An 18,564-nucleotide genomic window follows, 5' to 3' on the forward strand; every position below is an offset into this window, starting at 1 on the left:
TTCCTAATGAAACCCATTAAGAAAATATAAGGCTTGGCTTTGAGACCTCCCTTTCCAAGGATAACTTAATGTCTCCAAGGAACCTGTTCCAAGTCGTCATCCTCTGTTTGGGTCAGCACTGCTCTGCATGATTCACTTACTGTGTGCCTGATCCTCCACTTTTTAACACTGATTTTAATCCAGGGTTGCTCTACTGACTCTAAGCCATTCCACTCTGTAACAGCCCCTGAGGCTCACAGACTGGCTGGGATCACCAGAGCAGAGCAAATCCCTTGAGAAGGCTTTAGTTCTCCCATAGGAAGGGTGGGATAGATGCATGACTTCAGTGTCAAGCCCACATGAACTCCCATTTTGCAGATTAAGGCACTTTTCTGTCAAGTTAGCACCACCAGAAAAACATAAATGAGGAAAAAAAGGCTCACAACACAGAAAACCCCACAACTACTGCTGGCCCCATTCTGCTATAAGAAATTTCCTCTTGACAATCAAAGTTGGACCTGAGAGCCTAAAAATGTTTATTACTTTTACGAGCTTTTATATTACTTTGATTCTTGTAAGAAAAGCTCCAGATTGTGATAAAATGTCCAAATGTTTCAAACTAAAATGGCTGCAAGCTTCACTGCAAAAATTTTCTCAATGAGATCACATAAAAGCAGAACAAATAGAAAACAGGAGACCTTCCTCTGACCTTCACTCATCACTTGACTCTGGTCACTTCACTTACCCTCTGTTTACCTCCACTTCTTCATTTGCTAAATGGGTTTCATTAACGCAAACTTACTTCGTTGTTTTAAAGCTTAATTAGTTAATGTTTGTAAAGTGTTTTGAGATCAATATAGCAGTATTACCAATGTATTCAAAATCTCATCTCTGCTGCTCTTTGCTCTTGGAGGCTTGACAAAAAGGATTTCACTGTTCCACATCTTCAACAATGCTCAGAAGCAGCTCTGTTGTTAGAGCTCTCATAGGAGTGATCAGCAGTTGGAGGAGTGAGAAGGGAAAGACTGATTCTTACTCTTATTGCTGTTACACATTCTGCTTTCTAGAAAATAGAAAATATGAAGGGAGCGTTGATATCAAATACTTAATCATTTAAAGGAAGACACTGAAAGTACAGGGAAGTGCTTATGTGTATTTTAAAATTACTGCATTTTTCAAAAACACCCTTTTGGGAAAGCCATCAGGTTGGCCTCCAAGCCTGAAAAGAGCTGGAGAAGTGTTCAAAATGTGAGATGAAGGAGAAGTAAGAAGAAAGGTTCAGTAGAAACAGTGTTTCCAACTGAGGATATAGGCCAAAAAGCTTCATTAAGGAGGAAAAAGAGATTTTCTGCCTGTAATCAAACTTGAAAGAATTTGTCATTCTTAACTTACCTTACCTTCTAAAAATAGTTTCTTCCTTTAGTTTTCAGACTGTACCTCTGCTAAAATCAAATGTCACTGAGAGATTACAAAAATTGAACTGGTTACTGGAAAGATACAATAACAAAGTTTGATTTTAAAGTATAATCCCTGCAATATTTCCTCTACAAATTAGGCAGACATCATAGAATCATAGAATATGCTGAGTTGGAAGGGACCCATCAGGATCATCAAGTCCAACTCCTGGGCCTGCACAGGACATCCCCAAGAGTCACACCATGTGCCTGAGAGCATTGTCCAAACACTGCTTGAGCTCTGCCAGGGTGGTGCTGTGACCACTTCCCTGGGGAGCTGTTCATTAACAGGAGTGCCCAACCACCCTCTGGGTGAAGAAGCTTTTCCTGGTATTCAACCTAAACCTCCCTGGCTCAGCTTCAGGCCATTTCCTTGGGTCCTGTCAGCAGAGATCAGTGCCTGCCCCTCCTCTTCCCCTCATGAGGAAGCTGAAACTGCAATGGGGTCTCCCCTCAGTCTCCTCCAGGCTGAACAGACCAAGTGACCTCAGCCGCTCCTCATTCGGCTTCAGCTCCAGACACTTCACCATCCTTGTGGTCCTCCTTTGGATGCTCTCTAACAGCTCAGTGTCTTTTTAATATTGCGGTGTCCCCAGGACGGAGGCTGCATCAGTGCAGAGCAGAGTGGGACAATCACCTCTTTTGTCCAGCTGTTGATGCTGTGCCTATGCACCCCAGATATGTTGCATTCACTCTTCACTTCTTGTCTATTTTGGTATTTTAGAAGCAGTATCACCAGAGGTAGATGTGATATGATCAGTGCATGTGGCAAATATAGACTTTTTCTTATGGCCTTGGCAACCTGGAGGCGATCTCCAGACCGAAGCAAGGTTGCATGCCTATACATCTCTTTTACAAAGGTTAAGATTATGGTTTGGGATCCTCTCTAATCTATAGCAATTTAGAACCTTTTGTTTGTATCCTACATATCTTTTCTTCAGTAAACATTTAAAAAGAAAGTTACCTTCCAGATTAACACAAGGAAATGAATATATTTTTGCTATCATATTCGTGCAGCTCCATTGATACAAGTTTTATTTGTAGACCCTTTGGGACAAAAGAAATACACAGGTTATAAACCAAGAATAATTCAGTATGATGTTGTTATAGATGTCCACAGCAGAGGGTGCTAAGATTAAAGAGTTAACATTTGGGGCAATGGGAGCAAATTTGCAGCAGGCAGAGAGAGATGCTTGTTGATTAGTGGAGCAATAAAAACATTGGTTGACTCTTCATGAATGATACCTCTGCTGTTTAGGTTGTTTTCCCTCAAATTCAGGTTTTTCATAAGAAAGGAGGTACAACATCCAGAGCAGAAAAATGATGTGTGGTTTCTTGTATCAACAATTTTACTCAGAAATTGAATTTCGCTTACACACTAATAAAAACAAATCAGATCAAACAAACAAGCAGACTGTTCTCCTATACTTTGCCTCTTTTTTCCCCTGAAGTCTTTAATTGGTCTCAGGAAGATACATTTATCTCAAGCCAAAAGCAGCCTTAAGTAAGTAAAAGAGGAAAATTCAGAAATACTTCTGCCAGTGGAACTGGCTGTTACTGCAATGAAAATGAGCTATCTGACTGATAGCTTTGTTTCTATTGTGTTTCAGTGAAAACACATCCTTGAATTTAGAGCTGTGTAATGACATTATTACATTAAACTTGTTATTTGAAAATAGACAAACAGCTCCAAAAATATCCTGCTACCAGACACATGTTTGGCTTCATCTCTTCAGAGATAACTGAACATGTCATTAAGTCCCCCCTCCTTATAGCTACCAACACATTGGTTTTCACAGACTGTTAAGCTTGCTTGTGGGGCAGAGTGAAGCAAAAAAGAAGGGAAGAAACAAAAGCTCTGAAGTGTATGCCCAAAGACTTGGAAAAATCACAAGTTGGAGAAGGGATTACCAAGTCTTTGGCTAGTGAGTCACACTGAACTCAGAACAGGAGCAAATGAAAATTTTTACCCTTTGATGCAGTGGCCTCTATCAGTAGTTGTCCATCTTTACCACGCAAGGGAAGCCTCCTGGATTCTCTGCTCCTTCACTCACACCAGGCTTCTCTTCCATTGAGCCCAGGAGCAGCAATTGGGGTTCTCACTTTGAAACACCTTGGAAGCTGTCACCCTCAGCATCAGCTCTCTGACCTACAACACCAAAATCCATGATGAAAAAGAAACCAAACCAAAACAAAAAAAGCCCTGAGAACAACAGAAAACAAACAAAAACCCATAACCCCCCCAACTTTACAGAAATCATCAATCCAGGGTGGTTTTCTGCTTTCCAGTTTTGACATCAGAGGAACTACTGATTTATACCAGAATGGGAAGTCACACTTGGGGAGAGAACACATGGTTCAACAGTTCTGCTTAAAAGCACAGGATACTTGTGCTGCAGAAAGGCATGAGGGAGAAAAGAAGGCTAAAAGACAGCCTTGCAGAAAAAGCTCACATACACTGTGGCTGGAAACTTGTTGTGACTCCAGGCTTTGACCATCAAAGCAACTGAGGCAGCTCCCCACAGACACTGACTTGTTCCAGCAGAAGTTAGGAGGCTGAACAGGCATTGGGGTGATCAGCATTTTGAGGCACCTGGACTTCATCACTCTGGTATAACCTAAGACCTTTGTGCCTAGAGCCCCAGTTTCCCATCTTGTTGCGAGATGATAGGAATCTGGTTACTGATGATAAGCCAAAAAGAAAAACACAGTAATGCTCAGTAGAGCATATACACAAGTCCTCATGGAAGAATTGCTATTATGATGGGCATCATAATACTGAAATTATTTTGCCACCGTTCAATTACATGTTCTTTTTTTCTTTCCCCTCCAAGTCACCACTCTCACTAGGCATGACTGCTCACTGAAGAGTGAAGACAAGTAGTAAATAAAAAGCAATGAAAGCTGTTTTACATCTCTTTTCATCCCCTCTACGCAGCTCCCTCAACCTTAAAATTTAGGGGAATAAAGACCAAGTTTTCTATGCAGACAATGAAAAGTATATGCATTGAATGTCAATTCTATAGGAAAGAAAAGAAGAGACTGAAAGAAAGAAACCCATAAAAGGAAATGCACCACATTCTTCCACCCTCTACCCCAACAAATCCAATTAAACTTGCCAAGACACACACACATGCCGTCAATCATTCCAGATCCTATCCACCCTATCAATATTTCAGCAGCATTTCACTCTCCTACTTTCCAGGACTATGCACACTCCACACAGCATGCACTCATTGTTCCCCATTCTCCTTCCTTGTCCCTCTTAATCAGTCACAACAAGTCACATTCATTCCTTTCCTGCACCTTATGGTACACCAAACTAGCTGGTTAGCTGGCACAGCAGCGCTTCTTTGTGCTCCATTGATGCTTTGGGGCTTGGCTGGTTGGCAGGGGGGGGTTGTTGTTTGTGGTTTGTTGGTTTTGGTTTTTTAAAGGGTGAAAGGCAGGATGCAAAATATGGCTGTTTATAGACAAAAGGACACTGACACAGAAGAATTGTGTTCATGCTTATAATGCAATTTTGCTTATTGTGAAATACTGCTATCCTATTGTAGTGGCCTCTTTTTAATGAGCACAAGCTCATTTTAATGAGTCTACAATGAATAGACTCAAAATTTCTGGTAACAAGAGATCCAGAAGTTCTCCAGAGACTTTACATATCTGACATGGGCATTCTCAAAGCCTGCCTAGACACACAACCATTATCAAAGTAACTTCAGTAATTTGGATTTATGTTCTTATGCAAGCTGTTCTAGTTCAGAATAGAACTCAATCTCCTTTACGGGAAGGGGAGATGCTTGATGGTTTTTCATTCTATCTTGTGCACTCTCAGGGCTACCCTTGAGGATGGACATACACGGTAACTCATTTTCAAAGATAAGGATTATTTTGGGTGCACTACAAAGATCAGAGTTGTACCTTGTGCCAGTATCACAGGTCAATCGACTTTCTCTTCAAATTCTCACTTGATATCACCATGAGAAACAGGGAAACCTAACATGATGGAGGATTTTACCAACTGTTGGGCTGTTTTTACTGACATTACAGGCAGTGACCTAAAGTGGCTCCAAAAGAATGGCTGGGCTTTCAGGCAGGCAGTAGCTATTCAAACAGAGAAATCTGTCTATAAAAATTTTATCCTTTTCCAGTGTTCCCATGTCCTGAACTGCTCCAGTACTGAGTAGATTCCAAGCTTAAAGCTGTGTTCCTTCTGTGAGTTCCTATTCCATCCCTAGTATGTTTTTCTTCATTTTTTGAAAGGCTTAAAGAGCTGATATTGCAGCCTCATACAAGAGGGCTCGAGCACACAAATGAAATGGCACAAAAATACACTGGTGACCACTGTATGTGCTGGCACAGCCACCAGACAGCAAAGACAAGTCTTGCAACTTGATATATTTGGCTCTGAATATATATGATACATATGATCAGTCTGTACTCTTCCTCAAATCCAAACAGAAATGGCCAAAGGTTAAAACTTCTCTTTCTTTTGCAAGGAGGATTTTTTGTTTTCTAGCATCACAGCCTTCCACCTGCTGAGCTCTAATTTCTGGGTCTAAAAATGCTCTTTGAAGTCCCACCTTCAGTTCTCAAATACACTCCTAAAAATTGTCTCTCTGTATGACCACCCTAACCCCCATTGAAATTTTAACCTGTTGCTGCACAAAATGTGAATTAGAATAAGATTATAAAGCTTCCTTGTTACCAGTAAAAAATATTCAGAGATAAAAGACTCATGGTTTCACTGCAACTTTTACACAGAATGAATTTAAACATTAACTTTGCGGCTTCAGTTTTATTTAAACACTAGGGAATGCTGAGCTGCCAATAGCAGGAGAGAGTTCATCTGGATAGCATAACTTCATCTCCCATCCTGGAGAGAACTGACAAGTACACTCCCTTGGAGGATGCTGTTCTGCTTTTTCATGCTGAGGCATAGAATGCAGTCCTCTGGGGCCCACGGGAAAAGCCCCTTGAAAGTTTCATGCCTTGAAAGTGCAGGCAAGGCCAACTGCATGTGGAGGACTACGGCTTCCTCCAGCAGACACCCTGCACATCATTTGAGAGTGGTCTGAGATTAAGAGGACCTGAGTAAATAGAGGCTTGTTATTCAGACAGTTCACTGCCTCTTTTCAGCAGTCTCACTGGAGATCGCTTTGGAGAACCCCACCCATCATCTAAGAGGGAGTTTCAGAGCTCCTTTGAAGAAATACTTCCTAAAAACATGAAGGGAGGTGTGTAAACTTGGATCCAGGGTAAAAAAGTAAAAACCTCACTCTGCACAGTTACAACTTTAATATAGTCCTCAATGTTTTGAAAATAGGCTTCCCTGAAGTTGCTGTCCAGAAACTGTTTCTTCTCTGACCCTCTTAGTGTTTTCTACTTTTTAACTCTGAAAAACTTTCTTGCATAAGGCAGAAATCCAGACTTTGAGGGGATAAAAGAAGAAAAGGGGGAAAAGAGGAAACCTGGTGATCATTGCTCCCTTGGGCAATTATCTATCCTGTAAATAATTAGTGTTTACTCATATTTGTAACATGGTTATCTACCAAACACAAACACTGCTTGCTGCAAATAGCTCAGCTAGGAAGAACCAAAGCCAAAAAGAACTTCTGAATGAGTCAGCAATCAGAATTGACTGTATAGCACCTGGAGAATATTGACTGCAGTGTGACCTGTTTCCTGTATTTGGTGAGTAATATGTGATTTCCACATAAATTGGAAAATGACTTTATGACTGAAAAAAAATCACAGTTGTGCACACATGCAGTCTGAATGCCAACTACTTATCTCTGGTAACATGAACTCAGCTGACTTGGGGATTGCCTGGAGGCCTCCAGGGCACTAGCAAACACGGCATCAAATGACTCTAGCAAAGCCTTTTCAGAGAATTGTTTGACATAGAAGGATGCTGTGAGTCACCCTGGTTTTATGTGCAGTGTTTGTGGGAAGCCAGTGCAAAAAAAAGAGCTGAGGAGCATTCAAGAATGTAGCTTGCAAGGTGATGACATGTGATTCTAATAAGGAAATTACGGTTTTTCTCAGCCCTGGTTTTGGTAAGGGGTCACTTGCTGCAATGTGTGGAATTTCTTTAGAGTGCTGCATCTTGCACCCTGTTCTTGGGAACACAGTGGGCAAAGCTCCCAGGGTATGATTGATTAAAATAGCTACCACATGTTTATCCGTGTATTTATCTGATGGTGGAAACCGTGTGTACACACACAGCAATTCTGACCTTAATTTACAACCAGGTCACATGTTTTCTACTGAACTAGTGATGTTACAAGGTAAAAATCACAGCTGAACGGAGTAAAGCTCCCTCTGTTTACACTGGAAAGGAAAATAAGTTCTGAATTACTCAGCAGGCCAGATTTGCCTGTGAGGGACTCTTGCATTCTAATATTTGTTATAATGTCTGCTCATGGAAAGTGGAGAGAGTAAGGCAACCACAAGTGGGTGCCTAAAGCCAGCACTCTCAACAGGGAGCAAATAAAGCTTGCCAACAGGGAGTTCAGAGGAGCCTCTATCTTTTGACTTCCCATCCCTCTTCGCAATTTAGAAATATATCTTCCCAGACCCTGACCTTGGTAATTTGCATTTAAAACTTACAGCCTTGAATATATGAGGCTTGGAATTACAATCTCACTTTTCAGAAATGAGGAAGGGCTAAGACCTGTGGTCTTTGCTAACACATCCTAAAGAGTGTGTGCTCTGTTTTAATCCATCAGCCTGGGTTTTAGGTCCTACTCATGGAACTGGTCTTCTGAGAGAGCCTGATGGTGAGAGCCCAGTGAATGTGCACTTGAGCACTTAATCTGTGAGTCTGGGTGGTTTTAAATTAAAGCAAGGCCTGGTATGGGTCAGCAATCTCAATATCTAGCAGAATTTTTGGTCATTTGACAACATTAACATCAATGTTGTCATGCAAAATTTTATGTGTCTTCAGTGCTGGGTGACAGCCAAATGGGTTTTTGACAATCTAAACAGTTTGTCACTTAGACCACTTGGTGTAATGGCCTTGTCCTCCAGTCAATTCACCTTACCCAATGAGCCTTGGAAGCTACCATCCTTTCTATGCCTCTACACTTTCTTATACACTTCCCTTTAAACCAGTCTATCACTGGAAATGCTGCTTGGAAGCTTTGATCTCAACTGACATCACTACTAGGTAGACACTTCATGTGTTCCTCATTCAAAAAGAGAGAAGGATCCTCCCACAGATTTATTCTGGTTGTTTTGCCTGCTCCATCTCCATATCCATTCAATACCTGAAACCCCATCCTCACTTGTACAATTTAGAGCAGTCAGAATATGAGCAACACCTGCATGTTTTATGGAGAAGCATCTAGCCTCCCCTTCCTGCTAATGGACTTTGAGTGAATGGGGCAATGTATTCCCAGTTATTCAATCAAATTGAAAATTATTGCTAACACAGCACCTGGACAAGCTGCCATTTTTCAAATGAACAAAACCCCACAGTGAATGAACCATTCTCTCCCTTCCTTCCATTTTCTGACACCGTTGTTACATATTAGGTGCAGTTAGCAGAATGTGTTTCCTGGTAAATCATGATCTAGGATTCATATTTGAAGAAGATAATAATTTCAGGCTTGAACCTAACTCTGTATTTTCCCTGCAGGTGTGTATGGGGACATGGAACAGGATTGAAATTGTTCATTCAAAAGATGGCAGCCAGATGCAGTCTGTGTCTGACCTTTGCATTAGGTGGGTATTCAGATCTAAAGCATAGTTTCAGGGCTGTCTCTGGCTGGCTCCCTTCCACAGGTCAACTGATTTTTCAAGAAGGTGCTCTGGAAAAGATTAATTTAAATTAATCTTTTAATTAGTTTTTAAATTAATTCAAGTTAAACTGTGTTGCTACTATCATGTTATGAAAGACATCTAGAGAAAAGACCTCCAAATGAGGGACATATCCATCAGCCAAGAGGCTGATGTGACTAGTACCAGTCTCTAGCACAATGCTTTCTGTCAGATTCACAGTTTAATAGTTTGTCTTACTTAAAAACACACAACCCTCCTAGCCACCCCACACCAATCCAAACACTGAATTATTTGGAAAGACCTAGGCTGGGATGATGCCTGCATCTTTAATGTATCATCTATATGCAGCATATAAAAATATGTATTTCTTAGAGACACATTTTATGTTATGTTATTATTTGAATGCACACACAGAGTTTCCTGTGACAAAAGATGGCAAAGTAAGATCCAGTAAAGGAATCAACACAAACTAGGAAACAGAGATAAACACAGGCTCACCAAGCAACTAGATGCAACAGTAAAGCACCCAACAGTCCTGAAGTCACTGCTTCGGGCTAAATTCATCCCAAGCATTCAGGACATTTGTTCCAATCTTTTCTTGCAGACCTCCTGAGTAAACTGCAGCAGTACTCTTCCATTAGCAAGACAAACAAGTCATATTATTGGAAAATCTATAACCTTCTAACTCCTCCCCAAAATGTCTATTGACAAGGACAAGGCTGTTGAACTCTGAAAGTCTGCTGAAAGTTCCTTGCAAAAGACTATGGGATTGCCCTTGACAGAAAGGAGGAGAACAAGCTCTCACAGATGAGATTTGAAGGCCAACAGGCTGATGGTCCTTGAACAACCCACACTTGAGCTTTAGGCACAGTTTAAATGCCAACAGAGGCTCGGGCTTGAATCAGGCACAGCTGAGATTCGGCACACAAGCCCTGTATCCACACAGAGAGTATGAAATGCTGGGAGGGCTCTAAATGGAGGCTCTGCTCCACTAGATCTGATCCAAGGGCTGTGTCTGGGGCTGTGCTGTGCACGCACAAACCCTCTGGGGGCTGCAGAGACTCTTTTACAGGCAAGTAGAGAATACGTTCAACTCTACTTGTTCAAGTTGCACCTAGACAATCAACAGGGTCCTACATAGATTGATTTGAGTGAGCTTTTCTTCTTTCCCTAAACAATTCACCTTCTTGGCCATAAAATATCAATTTAAAAATGGTTAAAAAAATCATGCTAATAAGGAAAAACCTTGGGGTCCATCTGCATTTTACATTTCAGACAACCCCGACTCCACAACCTCTAGATACCAAACCAGCTTGGTAGTAATCATTTGTTTCAGAAATTATGCAAAGATGTTCAGGACATCAAGTGCTGGGATTTATCACAGAGGAAAAGGTTTAAGGCTCTCCTGAATTTAAAAAAAAACCCCAAATCTCAGTTTCCAAAACAGTATCATGTTACCAGGCTCTAACAATAACAGTTTTTACTGTTGGGTGAATCAGCCTTTCAGATTTATAATTTATTATAACAGCAGCAGGAAAAGCCAAGCTGTGTATGAAACAGAGTTAAATTTAGATCGAAAACAAAGGGTGCCCCACAGAGCAAAGGGTCAGCTGAAACACACATTGGATGCCTATGGAGAGGTAGAGCAATCTTTTGATCAAGAAAAAGGAGCAAGACTCAGGGGAGATGGGCTCCAATTCCAGCGCATTTCCTATAGGACACTGAAAAAATTATCTCCCTCCTTTCTATCTTTATTTCCTCAGTGGTGTCACAGGTTGGCTTGGGAAGACAGTAAGATCCTGAAATGATGGACAGTATTTGAAGAGCAAGGTACTGCTCTTTTCAACAGTTGCAAATGAGCCCAACTCCAGATGCTTCTCACACACACACTGCTTCATTTCATAAGTGAGATTTAAAATATGATCATCATAGACCAAGAACATTATTTAAATGTACTGAAGACAATGACATTTTTTTCTGAGTTAAAACATGCAGAGTCTGGACCTGTCTCTGGACACAGTGAGCAGGTCTCAGAGTTCTCATTTCAGCAGTTTACTCGTATATGAGTGAGTAAACTCAATGTGAGCTGTTAGTTTAGTTAACACTTCATGCATTTCATGTAATCAAAAATATTTTAGCTGATAGTTTCAAATTCCAAATGAAGCTACAAATTTCAGGTATAAAATATGATTTTTACAACTTTTCATGATACTTAGATGCTTGTATTGGGTTTCCACTTTTCTTCTCAATTTAAATATGAATCCCTTTACAAAGCATGGCCTGAGCAGAATCTCTCTTAATGCTGTTTTTTTTTTTTTTCTTGTGAGAGAGAAAGAAATTATCAGTTTACCATCTCAGAACCACATTTGTGTAGTTTTGTGCATGAGGGCAGTGCCAGCTGTGAAAACTGGCTTAATAATAAATTTTTACACAATTAAAATAATTTTTCAACAATTTCCTGGCAAAGAGGTAGAGGGGAAGGGAAGGGTATTCAAATTCAAAATCTCTGCCAGACCACAACATACAATTTGTTTGTGTCCTGGGTTGCAGTGTATTCTATTACCATCCTCATGAGCTGTTGAAACCAGGTGGGGCAGTGTTTCCTTGCCTCCTCCCCCCAGACTATCTTGCTGTTAATGGCCCATCATTGTCCTGCCACATGACTCAGAGATAACTCCCTCAGGACCATCTTCTGTTAATGAGCCCATCAACGCCTGGCCTCATGACTCATCATCCCACTGTGAGCTGCTCCACCCAGAGGGAGGAACCAAGCATTCTGTCCTGGATATAATCGGAGATTCTGAACACCAGAGACAACATTTCCACTGGATTCCCCGAGGACAGGAGCTACACAGCCACCACTGGACCTTCTGAGGAAGAGCAGACCCTCCTACAGGACCACAGCTTCAACAGAACCACATCCACCACTTCAGGAGGACTGCAGCCACCATTTTATTGGACTGCTACCACCACCCTGACTAACAGGGTGTCAGGTTATATCGTGACTGTCAGTTTAACCCAGTGTTTTCTGCCTTTATTTTTTCTTAAATTGTTATTCTGACTCGGTGCCTCCCACTGGTTTGTTTTCAGACTAGTACATTTGCCTGTTCTGAAAGACCTATATATTAATTAGGACCGTTCCTTACTTGCAAGTGAAATCAGTGCATGAGAAAGCCATAACCTTCATACTTAATTACCTCAGCCTTGAGGCACTCAGAATGCTCCAAAACAGACGACACCAAAGATGCCCATCACATTTCCTAAATACTTAGATAAAGTATATTAATAGAGATGATGGACTATGTAGCATCACACTTTTCTTAGTTAGGGATGAATGGTTGCAATTTTGTTTTAAAAAATGTATTTTTACTTCTCTGCCAAGAGCAAGGAAAACACATGAAGCTTTTAAAAGAACACAAAATGCTGAGGGGATCAGGTATATTTCATACTGTTTTTTTAAGAACACACCACACATGTCTCCATCCTGAGACAAAAGCAGATTCACACAGTATATGGGCAACCTCCTCTTCCAGAAGTCACTGCAGGTGTACATAATGCTCACTTCTTGGGATATGGTTATATCCTTACAGTAGTCTTCAACAAACCACTGAACAAAGTCTTTGTCAAGTCCTTTAGGACTTCTCCACAAATTAAAGCAACATAGTTTTTTAACTTTAGATAAGAATGTACTGACACAATCATAAAATTTTCAAACCACAGAAAAAACTCCATCATGAGAAAACACTTAGCACTAACATGCCCTTCTATTCCAAGGGTACTATCTTTGTGACATATGGGTAACATGGGGAGGTCTGACTATTACTTTGAAAAGAAACTCAAAATGTAGGGGCTGCTATAAAAGGAAAAAGTCAAAATTTCTACAGCAACATTGACTCTTGACTGTGGCATGTCCTGTGTAATTTTAGCCAGACAACAGAGAACAGAAATTCCATCTGACCAAATTTTCATAGAAGAAGGAACTTCAGAATTCTCCAAATTATGAAAAAGTTGCATTTCTCATCCTTAACAGTGCTTTATAAACATAGGAATGGAGAAAGGGAAGAGTGCTGCCAGAAGGCAGTGAAAGGGTTAGTTGTTTTGAACATGGTATGTGGTCAGATGCTACCTATTCATCCCCAGCATGAATTACCTCACCAGGTCTGTGATGTAAACACGTGTAGTTGCTAAGCAATTTCCAGTCACAAGGTCTCCTGTAATCCATACCATTTGCTTTTACTAGAGATGTGCCCTGGTCAGTTTGCTAAAATGACACCTATGTTCCCACATTGGGTAATAAAACTCATATTTACCAGTAGGGCCGGTGGCTCTTGTAACATAAATTGTTAGAATCCTTCCTCTATAAATAAATGAACAAATACATAGGTGAGTTAGTCTATTCTGTCTACAACAGGTCTTAATATCTTCTCTTCTTCACCCTGCCATAAGTCCACCCAGCACTGAGGCATGCACCTAGGGTCTCTGTTATACATGACAGCTTTTAATGCTGTAAAGAACATTATTTCTGAAGGAGAAGGGAAGGAGAAAAGGCTGATCTTCCTTCTTGCAAAGAAAGGTTTGGAAAGTTAATCAATTTACTAGGGATGAACAGATCATGCAGAGAGGCGCCTTGCATATGTATAAATTCTCGGATTTATTCTTGGCTTTAAGCAATCAGTACTGTTTGACATAAACCTCAGCAGCCAGAATTCTGTGTTCTGGTGCAAAAATGGAGTGATCATCCTAAACAGAAATGGTTCAAGTCTGGGAAAAAGAAGAGAAAAATATAGTTTCCTAAGATACTCAAGGATATTCAGATCACCTCTGCAAGCTTGCAGGCTTACAGGACACTTGAACTCTGCACTCCTGCTCAGGTGACATCAGAGGACTATGCTAAAGCAAAACAACCTCATCTTTCAAAGACATGCAGTTCATTCAGTGCAAATGTTAAAAATCACGAATAGAAACGGTACTGAGGCTGATTCCTCCCCCCATCTTAGTTATCCTTAGCGGCCATTGCCATAGCAAAATTCAAGTGGGAACTCTGGATATCTGTGCCCTAAGCAGTACTCAGGAAACAAGTGGATTTGAAAGTCAAAAAACACCCCAACAATGAAGAGATGCATGGTATAAGGATAACCATTGGAAGCTGAAAACATTTCTCTCTTAGGTCTTGGTTCTGCAACTCCAACACTGAATCTCATGATCAGTAAGAATCACTATTCACAGAAGAGTCAACCAGTGAGATTAATGCCTGTGCAGGAACCTGAGTGGGCTGAATGTCACTTAAAAATTGTTTGTGATGGACTGTGAAAGCTAATACCTAAGATAAGCTTCCTGTCATTTCTACAGGTAGTGTGTCAAGTCCTGCCCTTAAACATCTAGCCTATGTGCAGTTCAACTCAACGCAAACTGCAGGTCATCTCTCTCTTCCTAACACACTTTCCAAAGAATTAGGCCCAGCCCACATAACACATAGAGAGGAAGAACTTTTTTCATACTTTAGAGGTTTCCTTTTCCTCCTAAAATGAACAAACTACTGTTACCATAAGTGTTTTAAATGGTAATGCCCAGCCGCAGGCTGCACACCAAGAGTGTTTATTTTAATTTCTTTAGGACATAGTGAATTTGATAAACACCTTCAGAACATGTTATGGAGTCACTCATCTTAATCTAAAATGTGAAAAACAAGCATCAGTCAACATAAAATACATGGGACATGGCATGAAGCAGAATAATAGGTCTAGCACATATGGTATTGTGAGAAGTGATTTTCTGTGACAGCCAAGTATGACAATGAACAGAAGACAAATGAATTTCCTGCACTATGTCCATAGGGGTTGCCTGTCCTGCAAGGACTTATATAGAACAAACTGACAAGATCACCTGGAATTACCTAATCTGATTGGCATTATATGTGACAGATAAAACATCTGTGCAGAGAAAATAAAATGTACTTATCCATGACTGAGATACTGACCAAAACGAGATCAAACAGTGGGAAACATTCCTCAAAACAATTTTAACAAGTCTTGTGAAGAGGTCTCAAACACTTTATGGTAATGCAGAGACACGGAACTCAGCACACTTTCCGTTCTAATGACAAGCATGCCACAGTTAATTTAAATGTTCTAGTTGTGTAATGTGTAGAGAAAGGACTGGTGTGTAATTTAGAAACTAAAATCATCTAGAAGAGAAATAGGTAAAATAGGAATAATTCAGAATAGTATCTGTCAAGAAAAAAAATATCCATTGTTGATCTATCAGAGAGAAAGGTACTTTAAGCATCATTGTCATGTTCTCTTTGTCCGAGAACCAAGTTTCTATCAATGGATTTTAAAATACTGCTTTAAATCTGGAAACAAATTGTCCTCTAGAAAACCAAACATTATTGATTTCAGTACCTGGTGGTTGCAAACAGCAGAAACGTAGCAAGTATACACAAAGCAGAAAATCTGAATTTTGAAACGAGTTTCTCAATGAGATTCCACTGACACATTTATTATTGTTAGTAAAACTTCCCAGACTAACCCAAAAGTCATGGATTTTCCAAAAGTATACAAATTATCTCCTTCTCTTTAAGAATTTGTTGCCTGTATCTTAAAACGGTATGTGAGGTTGCTTCAATTTTGGTGACAGAAGAGCAGAAATTTTTAAGTTATGCATACAGATTTAGAGGGAGAGAGAGGACAGAGCAGTGCACAGGGAATGGGCTGGGTGGAAAGCATTGAGAGTCTAGATGGAGGATTGCCGTGGTAATAAGGGTGACATGGTAGTTGAAGGGAAGGTGCTCCAATTAGGGTGTGGGTGTGACAGCATCAGGGTGATGAGAGGAAAATTACCAGAGATGCTTGAAATGAACTGGAAGGGAGAAGCCAGTCAGTCAGAACAATGCTCATTATACAGGTGTCATAGGCACAAGGACTGTTTTTCTAGCTGGATACAGCAGGCACAGCATTCAGGCAGCTTAAAAATGCAACTTCCACAGGAGGCTGCATGGGAAGGCAGGGGCCCACATAGTCACAAGTTGTATGCACTCACTTCAACTGCAAGGCCAGGAACCTGCTGAGGGAGCCACAAACCACAGTTCTGCCTACTGTGGAATCATTATAGATTGGGAGATAGCATGATTGCAGTGATACTCAGACATGTCCTCCATTTGCCACAAAAATCAGATATGAGTAATTTAATCAGAATCTGCTATCATGAAACTGGCAACTCACTTCTTGTTAAAAATATCAACACTAATAATGCCCTATTCTTGCCTTAGGCCACATCCTGAAGCTTTTCCTCTTGGCGAGCTAGTACCTTCAGCAGGATTATCAGGTACAACTCAGCTGTCAAGCGTATGTCCTTTAACTGGGACCTTCTTCAGGGAGCACGCCTCCTTTCATCCACAAGTATGGTACAGCCCCACAGAAATACAGACCAAAGACCTCTAACTGTGGATCATCGACTTCTCATGAGATACAGCTGATCCAGGGGTTCCTCACTGCAACAGGCCACAGGGATTTTTTCAAATGCTCATCACCTTACAGCCTAATAAGACATTTCCAACAGGCAAGTCTACCTGACAGAACTCCGTGTGGTTTTTTGGACTACTTACACATTCCCAGAAATAACCCCAGCTAGAGCTGGCAAGATGCAGCTAAATCAACTTACAAGAGAGTAAACCTAAAACTGCATTGGCTATGCAAAAAAAATCTCCCTGGGATACAGCACTACTGCTTCAACACAAGTTTTATATGCCACATATAATAAATGGAAGAAACCAGTCTCTGGAGAGGGCAATTTACAAGAGGTGGGTCATAAAGATGCTTTAATTTTCCCCTCTGGAAAAATTTCTGTCTCTCCATTCTCTTCAAGGAGCTTGGGTAGGCCAGGCAACAAAAGCACAACAGAAGACTCTCTCCACAGAGGTACCAGAAAAATCATCATGAGTATTTTCCCAGAGAGGGTAGTCTCAGGAGGCAGACCAAAATCTGAACAATAATTATGTTTAACTTTCTCCAATAATTTCCCTAAAAATTTTTAACAGCCAAAGAAAGTAGACAAATGAGTTTGTACATTGAACTACTTCTGTAAATAACATGCAGACAGAGGAGGGAACCTGGATTAAATTATTAGGAACAATGAAAATTCTTTGGGGGTAAATCTGAAAGGAAAATGTATGCTGTGTTCCACTTGGGAGAATCTGTTTCATGTCATGTATGGCATGAATTTTCCAGGGCACTGTTTTACTTTTGTAACAAAATACTTTGTGAATATTCTGGTCTCCAAAGGCAGACATGAAGAGGAACTAGGAATCCTTCAGTTCAGAGCTTAACCCATCTGATCAAACCCATGCACTTCTCTTCAGCAGGAGAAAAGCGTTGTTGCTGTGTTGTCTCAGACCCTGTACATCCACCCTAATATTCTTCCTGTTTCATCTTTCCCTGTATTTTTAGTCTGGATGGATCATTCTGTTGTACTTGAAGATTCACACACTCTCATGGAACTGTTTTATTTCACCCCTCGCTCAGCAAGCCATGCAACAAAAGCCAGAGAAGAAGAGCAAGCTCTGGGTACTGTCAGTGCTGCATACTTCTGACTATTATTTCCGCCTGACGGCTTTGGTTTTATCCAAGGATTATTCAGTTTGGGAATAATAAGAGATTTACATGCTTGCACACAGGTCAAATTACAGTCAGAAAGCACATGTGTTGCAATTTCTTCACCTGCAGATTATTCCTGGTGACTGTTATTTTAAAGCTTCCCTAACTGGCAATGGCAGAAATTATTGTTTGAATCCTGTTTGCAGATGAATGCTGATGTCCTCCTGGTGTTCCAGCAGGACATTGCTTTGATATTGAATTATAAATTGTTTCAAATAATATCAGATTTGCTTTTCTAAATAGCAATTCTTCAAATGGCTGAATAGATCACTCAAAGTCAAACTTACTGGAAATTTTTTCCAAGTAGCTATTTCTTCAACCAAGCATATTACCACATCATTTTGAGTTTTATATCATTTCAAGCAAATTAACATCAACTATAATGCCTTTTCTCTGATCACAGGAACAAGTGCAAAAGTTTTATCATTATTCGTGGTATTTCTAAAGGTTTCAGTAATCATTTGGAGATATTAAAAAGGAAATAAACAGAGAGCTATGCTGACTTTTCCTCACTCTAAAAAAAAAAGTAAAATAAAAACAATGTGAATTTCACCACCTGTCCTGTAACAAAGCAGGGAAAGAAATGACAGTTTTGCAGCTTCTGAGGAGTTACTGCAACTGACTGAAATACAACTGTGAATTCTGGAGATAAATAATGAGAAGAAAATGTAGAAAAAACCCACTACTTTACTGAT

The 18,564-nt window shown here is 40.4% G+C and overlaps 1 long non-coding RNA gene across 3 annotated transcripts in view; it reads right to left on the reverse strand.

The window, feature by feature from the left end:
- LOC138112369 (uncharacterized) overlaps positions 1 to 18,564 on the reverse strand; it is a 139,648-nt gene that overhangs the window by 13,063 nt on the left and 108,021 nt on the right. For 2 of the 3 annotated variants that reach the window (XR_011151723.1, XR_011151725.1), the window contains exons 2-3: positions 3,404 to 3,582; positions 2,398 to 2,480 (exon numbers count right to left, since the gene is read on the reverse strand). This is a non-coding gene — a long non-coding RNA (uncharacterized lncRNA). Of the gene's footprint in view, positions 1 to 848; positions 1,043 to 2,397; positions 2,481 to 3,403; positions 3,583 to 18,564 lie in introns of all 3 variants that reach the window. The other variant, XR_011151724.1, reaches the window with a different exon arrangement.

The sequence above is a fragment of the Aphelocoma coerulescens genome, chromosome 6 (assembly GCF_041296385.1).
Source record: "Aphelocoma coerulescens isolate FSJ_1873_10779 chromosome 6, UR_Acoe_1.0, whole genome shotgun sequence".
Taxonomy (NCBI): Eukaryota; Metazoa; Chordata; class Aves; order Passeriformes; family Corvidae; genus Aphelocoma; species Aphelocoma coerulescens.